The sequence below is a fragment of the Simochromis diagramma genome, unplaced genomic scaffold (assembly GCF_900408965.1).
Source record: "Simochromis diagramma unplaced genomic scaffold, fSimDia1.1 OVJJ01000031.1, whole genome shotgun sequence".
Classification (NCBI taxonomy): Eukaryota; Metazoa; Chordata; class Actinopteri; order Cichliformes; family Cichlidae; genus Simochromis; species Simochromis diagramma.
Window position 1 is genome coordinate 376,839 of NW_024386983.1, and position 10,806 is coordinate 387,644.

At 47.5% G+C, this 10,806-nt stretch overlaps 1 protein-coding gene across 2 annotated transcripts in view; it reads right to left on the bottom strand.

Annotated features, from left to right (window-relative positions):
- exoc3l2b (exocyst complex component 3-like 2b) overlaps positions 1-10,467 on the bottom strand; it is a 33,559-nt gene extending 23,092 nt beyond the window's left edge. Inside the window, exon 1 of one of the 2 annotated variants that reach the window (XM_040039695.1) lies at positions 10,186-10,467. The gene's annotated coding sequence lies outside the window, so the exon portion shown is untranslated. Of the gene's footprint in view, positions 1-3,566; positions 3,815-10,185 lie in introns of those variants that run through there. The other variant, XM_040039694.1, reaches the window with a different exon arrangement.
- Positions 10,468-10,806: the final 339 nt, after the last annotated feature.

The window sequence follows — 10,806 nt, forward strand, 5'->3', positions numbered from 1 at the left end:
AAATCTCTGATCCTCTGGACAGCTGCTGGAGGCTGAATGAAAACTCTGAGATGAATGTGAGTGTTTTGGCCAACACACAATCTGAAAGGTGGAAGATTTTGTCATGCCAGACTGAATCTGACACCTGAGATACCTGAGCCCACATCATCAGCACTTTTATCTACAGATGGCTGTTGTGCAACCTGTGTGAGAGATCTGAGTTCAGATCAGGATCAGTCATGTTTAACAGGGTCACGGATCCACAGAAAACGACATCTAAAAGCTGGAAAACTGTAGAGAAGCTTTGACCTGGATGCTTATTCGTGTCTACTTCCTGTTTTGGTTTGACCTTCGTGTCTTCTAAAAGTCACAGTCTTAAATCTGAATCCCTGTTAATATTTGTTTCTTTTATATGTTTTTAATCAGCTCGTGGCGATAAAGCACGAATCAGCTTTTATGGCTGCGCTCCGGCGAATCAGATCGAAGCAGAAAGTCTCAAACTCTGGTTTTACTTTGGCAATCACCCCCCTCCCTCCCCCCAACATCATGTTACCCAACAGCCTGCATGGAGCCAAATCCATCATCCTTTAACTCAGTTTCCCAGACGTTTTTCTCCGGCTCGTGTGCAGACTTGATGCTGCGGGAGCTGTGCTGATCGGACCGCTCAGGTTTAAGTTTATTAAGGTCAAAGTTGAATGAGCGCTCAGCAAAGGTGTGCCTGTGCTGCTGATGACCAATAAAACGTCCACAAGCCAGCATCTAACCCGTCAGTCTGTTTGCACATGCCTGAATTCCCATAGTTCTGGTTTATGGTCACAGCTCACTGTGTCCTCACGAGTCAACAGCTGAAGGGTTAGCGCTCAGCTGGATCAGTGGGGCGAAAGCTACGCTCTGATTGGTTGTTATGTCGTTAGACGACAGCACTTCCTCTTAAAGCACTTATTTGTTTAATTGTTACGGGTCAGGTGAAGGACGGTCAGCGGGTAACGCTGAGCTGCTTCCACGTTTGAAACTTTGTGGACTTTTTAAACCAGCTCCAATCTTAGCTAAATATCCAGGTCCGAACCACAATGTACGTATTAACAGGTAGCAGCAGGAGTGGGTTAGCAGCTGGTTACCATTACATGGTCTGGTTATCTGGTTAACCACCAACTGCTTCAGTCCATCCAGACGAACGTCCACAGGTAACAGCAAACGCCTTTTAAAGCACACGATCAAACCTCCTGACAGCAAAACAACCAATCACAGCAGACGCTTCTCTGCCAGCAACAGCCAGTTAAAAGCATGAATGTAGGCTAATGTCCTGAAACTGAACAGCTCCGAATCAGAAATAATCACCATCAAAATCCATCACAGGGTCCCTTTATCCTTCTCTCACGCCCACCTGCAGAAACACTCGCTTAACCAGCAGCCTCCTCACTGGGAGGCAACCAGCTCGAGATCCTTTGCTGGTGGAGCAAAAGTGTTGCGGTTTCCTCTGATGTTTCTCGCCCTGATCCCTCGTTACTGAGGTCCTCGAATACTGTTCCAACAGCCGGAGCTGCAGGTCACCTTTCCGCCTTGCGAGATGGTGTTAGGGTGAAAAACACTCACTGGTCTGAGCCTGAGAACCAGAACCCACCCAAGCTGACCTGACACCGAACACAACCGTCACAATGCCATCAGACGTGCTGCAGTATCAGTGGAAACAAATCTGCACATCTGCCCGCACAGAGCAGATGAGGAGGACAGGAAATCAGACACATAATGAATTTTCAAAATAAAAGAACATTGTTTTCAAATATGTGCAAAGGATGGAACACAGGTATGATGAGAAGACACCCGGTGTGTTCCTGCGCCCTCCTCCACCTGCACTCCAGCTGTCTGAGTCACATTTAAAAGAAATACCTGGAAAGGAAGCGTCTTAAGTTCCATATCTGCCTGTTGGGTTAATGAATAATCACGTCAAACAACGGACGTTACAATACCGACCAAATCACTGTGATTAGGCTGTTTGCCACAACTGAGCAGCTTTAATATACGCGGCGATAAACTTTATCAGACGTCCGGAGAGCTGGCACGCTTTCAGGCTTGGTCTTCACGTTTTTTATTACTTTGTTTTACTCGACGTTTGGCTGTGAGCAAAAAACTACTCGGTTAAGATCGCAGCTTGGAGTCATCTGCAGGCTATCAGCAGTTTGGATGCCCGACAGTAGAGAGGTCAAAGGTCAAAACAGTTCCTCGGCAGGGCAGAAGAGCTCGCACAGAAACTGAAGTTCATAGATCTGTCATATCTGCTTTGGTTTTTTTTTTGCACATGGCTCAACAGGAAGTTAAAATGTGACAGTCAGCAGCGGGGGAGGAGCGTCCATGTTTCCATCACAGTGGACAGTTTCTTTATGCTTCATTAAAAGCCTGCAGCGTTTCAGCCTCTGAAACAACTGAGCTGAATAAAGATGAGGAGGAGGAAGGGGAGGGAGGTGAAGCAACGATAAAAGAAAGGTGTGAAGGACAAATAAAGACAAAGCCTGGACTTTGATCAGTCTGCATTCTTCTGTTTGTTTGCAGCACTAATGGGAAAAAGCAGGAACGTGCTGCGTTCACTGACTTCTGAGTTTGCGGGGCTTCAGCCTGTATCCTCTGACACTGCTGGGCTCTGTCGTCATGGTGACGCCATGTGATCACGCTGCTCTGTACCTGTCGCTGTTTGACTTCACCTTTGTTTGTCTGAAAATAAACGCTGTTGCAGGTTTAAACAGAGTCCTCTGTAATCAGCACAGATGCAAATCTTTGTTCAGCGGGGTCGGTGTAACTGCTCTAAACACTAACTTCTCCACAGGCGTCACCGAGAGGGGCAACCCCTGATATGGTCATCCGTGGGCACACCTGCAGGAGAGAGTCAATAAGAAGCTGGCTTCAAAGGACCCGTTGTTGTAGTGGGAGGGGCTAAAACTAAAACAGGTGGTTTCGGACAAAGGTTAAGAAAGAGAAGGATTATTCTGAACTCTGAATCATGCAAAGCTGCTCTGAAGGAATCAAAGAATTTTTAAAAACACAAGTAAGGAGGAGCAGAAGCCTCAGGCCAATCAGAAAGCAGCACGAAAAAGTCCCCCAGTGAGCTGTACAACACCCACGGAGACATCAGGAGGCTCACGTGGACCTGTGATCTGCAGCAATCTTTCACCTGCACTCAGTTAATCAGTGACGTTTCCTGCCACGGTCACACCTGCTACCTCAGACTGTGGACTGCAGCTTCAGGACTCAGAGGGAGCTGTAGTGCAGCAGAAACACCTCTGACCTCAGCTGACCTCTAAAGAAGCAGACTCACAAGCTGCACGTACATTTACTGCAAATACCCACAAATCCAGTTTCAGCTAAAAGTCTTTGCTTTTACTTTTATGGCTGCCAAGTACAAAGTGTCACTTCCTGTCTTTTCTAATATCACTGATCGATCCGAATAAATTAAATCCAATCTTCACTTTAAATTCAGTCATGTTTAGTTTCTGCTCAAAACCCCGAAAACTTTCACTTCTCTGCATCTGAAATCATTCTAACAGATAATAAACTCTCCGTGTCCGCTGCTCCATCAGCGGGTGTTCGTTACTCACAGCGCGGGGACATGGTGGCGGAGCGGCGGGTCACACTGTCACTAGGAGCCGGGCTGAGGCGTCCAGGAGCCGGACACCGGGCGAAGAGACAGCGGAGAAAAGCTCGACTCACTCTGAGGAGAAAGCTGCGGCTCTGGGACTGAAGACGCACAGAGGAGGGGGTGCTGCCTTCAGGCACGGTCGGAAATTTCCCAATCGCAACGGGAGCTGCGCAGTGATAGGTCAGAGACCGCTGACGCTTTATCGCTGTGATAATATCATATATGACGTGTGTCACACACACAAGTCTAATGAATCCATGAAAACAAACTGACTTTGTTATTATAATTGCTGTTGTTATGATGATGATGATGATGAAGATGATGATGATCGGGTGCTGCGGGTCATAAACACTGCTGACGTCACAGTTGGCACACAAACCAACACTGTTCATTTAACAGCGATCAGACTCGCCGGTGACTCGGCGGCGTCCCGCTGATGTGCGACCATCAGCACTTTCATCCCGCTCACCGCAGGCTCAACAACAGCGTAACAAAGAGGCCAAGAATGCAGCACAGGGTGGGGGGGGTTACAGGAATATTTAGTCCGAAATACTGAATAATTGTATTAAACCGGAGTTTTGAAGCACGTATGTAACCCTGGTCCTGTTTATTATCTGACAAGATAAAACTGTATAAGAATTTAAACATAATCTCAGGATTGTTTTACAAAGTGGAAAAAGCATTTAGACCTGATTTAAACAAACTGTTCACATCTGTAACTAAAGTAAATACATGACATTACTGTATCAGAATTTCTGATTTATTAAAGTGCAAATCTCTTTAATTCAGCATTTTCTAATTATTTTAATGACTTATTGTTCAGTAGCTCGGTCTATAATAATGTAATTATTTTGCCAAATAATAAGCAACAAAAGCTCCACGAGGTGCAGTGATTATACTCAGGACATGCAGGAAAAGCTGTAAGTATAACATGGAAATACTAAATGAGGTACAAGTACATTAAACCTGAGCAAAGTACTCAGTTACATTCCTACAGGTCCTATCCTCGCTCTCATCCTGTGGTATCACGAGTCAGTGGGGGCGGTGCCACCCCCTGCCCCCCTCCTATCCGCGCCCCTGTGGCTGAGGAGAACCGTCGATACCTTTTAAATTCACGCTGGAACTTTTGCTTTTTGTCAGATGTTATGTTTTTCCCCCTGGCCCTCCAGGCCACCGTAGATTTGTATTTTGTGTTCCTGATCTGGTGGATTTGTTGCCCCAAACACGTTAATCACCGGTTTGCTCCGTGTGTGCTGCAGCGTTTCTCTCCCGTGTTTGTTTTGGGGCATTGGAGACTTTTCACAGCAGCAGAGACAGACGGGAAGCACCGGAGAGTCCTCGGACTCAGCACACCGGGCTGAAATCACCTTCACCTCAGGACCGACACACAGAGCGATCCGCTCGAGGCCACTCCCCCCCCAGGTCTGCCTAAAGTCACACTCTGACTTTCACTCTCAAAGTCACGCTGCCTCCTCACAGAAAACGGTCACTTTTCATTCAGCAGCAACAAAATCACACTGTGTGTGTGTGCGTGTGTGTGTGTGTGCGTGCGTGTGTGTGTGCGTGTGTGTGTGTGTGCGTGTGTGCGTGTGTGTGTGTGTGTGCGCGCGCGTGTGTGTGTGCGTGTGCGTGTGTGTGCGTGTGTGTGTGTGCGTGTGTGTGTGTGTGCGTGTGCGTGTGTGCGTGTGTGTGTGTGTGTGTGTGCGTGTGTGTGTACACTGTTGCTTCAGTAAAGCACGGATATGTGATCAGTTCCTGTCCTGCTGCTGATGAGACTCTCACGCGCTTGGAAAAGATGCTTTGAGGTTGTAGCTCCTGAACTCTGAAACTGCCGCCCTCAGCCAATCAGGTCGGCTCTGGTTTGTTTTAAACGTTAGCTTGTCTTGATTTTCAGGCCATGATTGGCCACAGCTGAAGCATGTACGTAAGACTGTGCGTCTGCTGGAAACACACTGATCTTTAATACATGTGAAGCGTGTTGTGACAGTCTTATTAGTGCAACTGCTGTTTGTACTTTCTCACCTCATACTAGCAGGAAAACCTTTGACTGTTTACTCCACAAACCCACCTTCAGGTTTTAGCTTTGTGTCCAAATCTGTGTGTCTGGTGCAGTTTTATCAGGATATTTGTTAAATAAATGACTGAGAGCAGTCTGCCCCCACGCCTCCAGTCTGACAGGGACACCACCAGCTCCACTGTGCAGCTTACAGATCAGTTCAACCTCAGCTGCTGGAACAGCACAGCGAGTATATACACATGAGCACAGGTGGAGAGAAGCACCAACACACAGCTTTTTATGTCTAATTCAACAGCATACACACTCACTTCCTGTCTTACTCTTTCTTTGTTGGACTTTTCTTTTGTTCTTTCTGTTTTTCACTAAACCAAGAACGCGAGAGCTAAAGTTAGACCTCAAGGGAAAGTCTGAAGTCTGCAGGAAGCAAATGGAAGTCAGTGTAATGTCCTCTGAAGTGTGTGTGTGTACGTGTTTAGACATCTTTGTGAGGACCAGAAATTGACATGCTACTATACTTGTGGGGACCAAAAGTCACTTATGAGGACAAAGTGTCCGTCCCCACGAGTTTGAAGGTAATGTTTGAGGCTCAAGGTGTGGCTTAGTGTCAGGGTTACAGTTAGGTTATGGTTATGGTGAGCATGTAGGGGAAACACTATGTCGATGAGAGGTCCCCGCTAATATATGAAAACGAGTGTGTGTGTGTGTGTGTTACATTCCTGGCTGGGAGTCATCCATCAGCTGGTAAACACCTCACAAAAGAGGTCTCACAGTACCCATTAACTGCTTTCAACACAAGTCAAAGCAAACACACACACACACACACTGACCCCGGTGACCTTGCCCTCACTCACAGATGACCTTTCACCACAGTCTCCATGATTTCCTCACTTCTGATCAACACATTCTGGATCAATCGTTCCTCTTTTTCCCCTTGTTTCATTTTCCTGAAACGACTCGCTCCAGCAAAGAAGCTCAGTTTTCAGAGGCACCTGGAACGCATCACGGGAGGAGAAAGTCCGCGTGTTTTATGAGGTGATAACGATTTGGGTTAAACGTTGTTTCACACCCAGCTGACGTCGACAAGCCGCACAAATGTGGAATAAATAATTATAAACAGAACAAGAACGTGGCTCCAGTTTTCTGCCAAAAGCACCAGATTCATCTGACCTGGGATCAGTTTTGAAGGAGCATTGGTCCAGAGGAGATGAGGCTGTTTCTCCATCGTGGTCACATGTGGCTTCTTCTGTGCATGATGGAGCTGTAACCTCCACGCTGGTTTCTGGAAGTGTTCCTGAGCGTGTGCAGTTATCCTCCTGGATCCTTTAATGATGATGACATGTGCTGTCAATGATCAGTCACAGATGTTCACAGATGTTTGAGGGTCGATGAATGCCCGATTAACCTCCTTAGTGTTTCTTTTTGGTAACTCTTACGTCTCCGACCTTTAAAACTGTGTGATAAGTCCTTTATCTGATCAAACTGCAGCTCAGCCTCAGTCCTTCTCTCTGATCTCAGATCAGCTGGCTGCTCTGTGATGACCTCCACAGCGTCCTCCGTGGAAGAATCGCAGACACGGCGAGGGGGAGGAGCTCCATCAGGGGAGTGGGAACTCGGTTAAATCTGAGCAGAGAGCGAGGATCACCCATCCCACCGTGAGGAGGAGCACGGGGTGGTCAGCACTGCTGCCACTAGAAGGTTGTGGGTTTGAATCCACTGGCTGGCTGGGTTCTCCTGTGGCTTCCTCCCACAGTCATGCGTGGGCTTGGGCTAACGGGCTGTGGGTGTGGATGTGAGTGGTTGTCTGTCTCTCTGTGTTAGCCCTGAGACACACTGGTCACCTGTCCCCCCCACCACCCTGAATCAGCTGCAGATAAGAACCTGGCTGAGATGGTTCATGTTTGTGTTAAATGTCATACGTGAGTGTTGATCATCTTCACTGTGGACGAATCTTTGGCTGCAAGTTTCATGAGAGAAAATCCCAGAGACAAAGAGCTCGATGACTCAAACAGAGACGTCTCAGTTTGTTCCAGCTCTGCGCCGGACTCTCCAAAGTTTCACACCGGCGTTGTGAAACGGTCGATGTGAAGGGAAAGCTGTGCAGCCGAGTCAGCAGCTGCAGATTTAATAAAAGAGCTGGTTTCAGGTCAGTGGGGCACAAAGAGAGAAGTCCGTACAGTCAGTGTGGTTTTGTTTTTGCTGCTGCTGTTTCTTCCAGTTTCACCGGCCAAGGAGTCGAGAATCGAAACTCTTCCACAAAAATGGCAACGATTTCACAAGCCCAGTGTCAGCGTGTGCTGCTGTGACCTTCAGGTGTTTAATGCAGCTTAGATCTGAACGGTAAATCAGCCAAAACAAGTCACGTCACATCAGCATTGGGCTACTTTTACAAACCAGACAATCAGCAGACTCGTTCACAGAGAACGTTCCAGAATAATACAGGAAACTCAGTTTGACCACCTTCAACCGGCCACTGCAATAAAGTACGTTTTTTATGCTTGATCCAGAAGGACGCATCAACCTCAGCCTGCAAATCTGAATCCGAGTCACTGAAACTGCAGTTCCTCCAACGGCCACCAGAGGTCGCGCCCCCAAAGCAACTCACTCCCCGCACATTCATGTGAAAAACAAAGTTTCCACAGACTCTGCAGTAGGGCTGGGTGTCGTCACTGATTCTAGAATCGATTCGATTGGATTTAAATCTGGGAAATTTTGCCTCAGACAGCCAGAAATATTATAATTCAGATCAGCACATTTACATATTTTTGTATCTATAAAAAGGAAGCTGACACTCGCGAGACTTTATCAAAGGTGTGAGCGTCACAGCGAGGCCTTTGTGTTTACGTCTCTGTGCAGAATCCGTGTTCCTGCTCTCATTTACTGTTTTACTGTTTGGTGGTTGTTGAAATTTTGTGAGGTTTCACCTCAGATTCTGGAATTTTGGGCAAAATAAATTTATATTAAAACGTTATCCAAGCCACAATCGATTTTAATGATAAATCGATTATCAAAACCCAGCCCTACTCTGCAGTGCTGGGAAAACCTAAGCCGTTAGCTTAGATTGCACCAAATCACAACAAATCACAGTCGCCTCAAGGAAAAAACCCAACATATGACCCCTATGAGCAGCACTTTGGCGACAGTGGGAAGGAAAAACTCCCTTTTAACAGGAAGAAACCTCCAGCAGAACCAGGCTCAGGGAGGGGCGGGGCCATCTGCTGTGATTGGTTGGGGTGAGAGAAGGAAGACAGGATAAAGACATGCTGTGGAAGAGAGACAGAGGTTAATAATAAGTAATGATTAAATGCAGAGAGGTGTATGAACACTGGCAATTGCTAGTTAGCTTAAATTCATGTCGTCACATTTTGCAGGTGAAGGAAAAAAACTGTCACGGAGAGTGATTCTGATCATGTGGATCACATACATTGGGGGGAAGTAACAAAGTACAAATACTCTGTTACGGTACTTAAGTAGAATTTTCAGGCATCTGTACTTCACTAGAGTATTTGTGTTTCTGACTGCTTCTTACTTTTACTCCCTACATTTTAAAAACACTCTCGTTACTTTAGGTGTGACGTATCTGAGTCACAGTGAGGCAGCGCTGTTCGTGTACGAATCACAAGGAGACGTCGCGTCAAAGACGTCACAGAGAGTTGACTTTGTCTCGGCCCAACACCTGAGCGACTGTTTGCGTCAGCGTGGAGCTAACCCTACAGAAGAGGAGCGAGCACAAAGCGAGTAACGTACTGAAGTGTTTCTGTCAGCTCAACAATCCTCAGCAAACACACAAACTGTGCTAAGTTCTGAGAGCTACGTTCACTCAGCCAGCACAGCTCACGAAACATCTGCTCTCATCTGGCTGAATCCAGGTGTTTACAGGTCAGCTGATCACACTAAGAAGATCTGCTGCAGCTCTCAGTGGGAACGACTGTGAGGTTCTTTCCCCACACTGAGCCTTACAGCTGATTTACAAACGATGGCACTGCAGGAAGATTTTAGAGGAGGAAATGCATCTTCTCTGGAAACTGGTGCCACGGCAGAGAAGCTGGATTTCCACCTACACTGGAACACTGAACTTCCTGTGGGTATCTGATCCACTCCCAGTCAGACGTGCTCAGATCCCACTCCAGCATGCTTTTTCTTGGAAACTGTGAGCGGCGTCTGTGAATTCTGAGAAAGACATTCCTGGCATCCAAGCCCAGAAGAGACGGAGCGGCAGAGGCATTTTTCAGCTTTGAGGAGAAATCGACGATGACGTTAATAAGACATGTTTGTATCTGAAAACTGAGCCTGGAGGCAGCTCTGCAGGAGCTTCTCTCACACACCACATATCTGAGGCACCTCAGTCACCCTGAGGGTAAACCTTCCAAATGCAGCCCCGGTTTTAAAACCCTGTAAGTGGAGAATGTTCAGAGTCCAGGACTCTGGACCGACCTGCTGGAGCAGTTTTCCTCTGACAAAGAAGACTTTCTCGTGTGACTGTTTCATGTTTTTCCATGAAAATCAGCAGAAACATGTTTGGGAAACACATCACAGCTTCTGAGGGTAAAGAAGCAGCTCTCACCTGTTTCTGTGCAGAGCAGCGAGTGAATCCAGGAGGTCTGCTCGGGGCTCAGGACGGGGACATCTCTGACCCGTCCTGGGACTTTCCGGACGTCCTGTGATAAGATCTGAGTTTCTCCTCAGACTCACAGAGGCCTCGTGTTCCCGCACAGTTTCAGCTCCGTTTCCTGTCCCGCTTCAGGTTCCTGTCTGGTTCTCGGTTAGTTCTGCTGAGCCGGGTCCGTCGGCCTCTCGTCTGCTGGCTTCAGTCCGTCTCTGCGCTCCTCGCTGGGAGCTCTGCTCCTTGTTTCCTGTTTGTTTTATTATAACTGCACCAGGAAATGGTCATCTTTTCCTCTTCCTCCTCCCCGGAACTCCCCCGCTCATACCCAGCTACACACACACACACACACACACGCACGTGCACACGCACACAAACGCACACACACACACACGTGCACACGCACACACACGCACACACGCACACACACACACACACACACACACACACACACACACACACACACACACACGCGCACACACACACACACACACACACACACACACACACACGCGCACACACACACACGCACACACACACACGCACACACACACACACACACACACACACACCCCTGCTGCT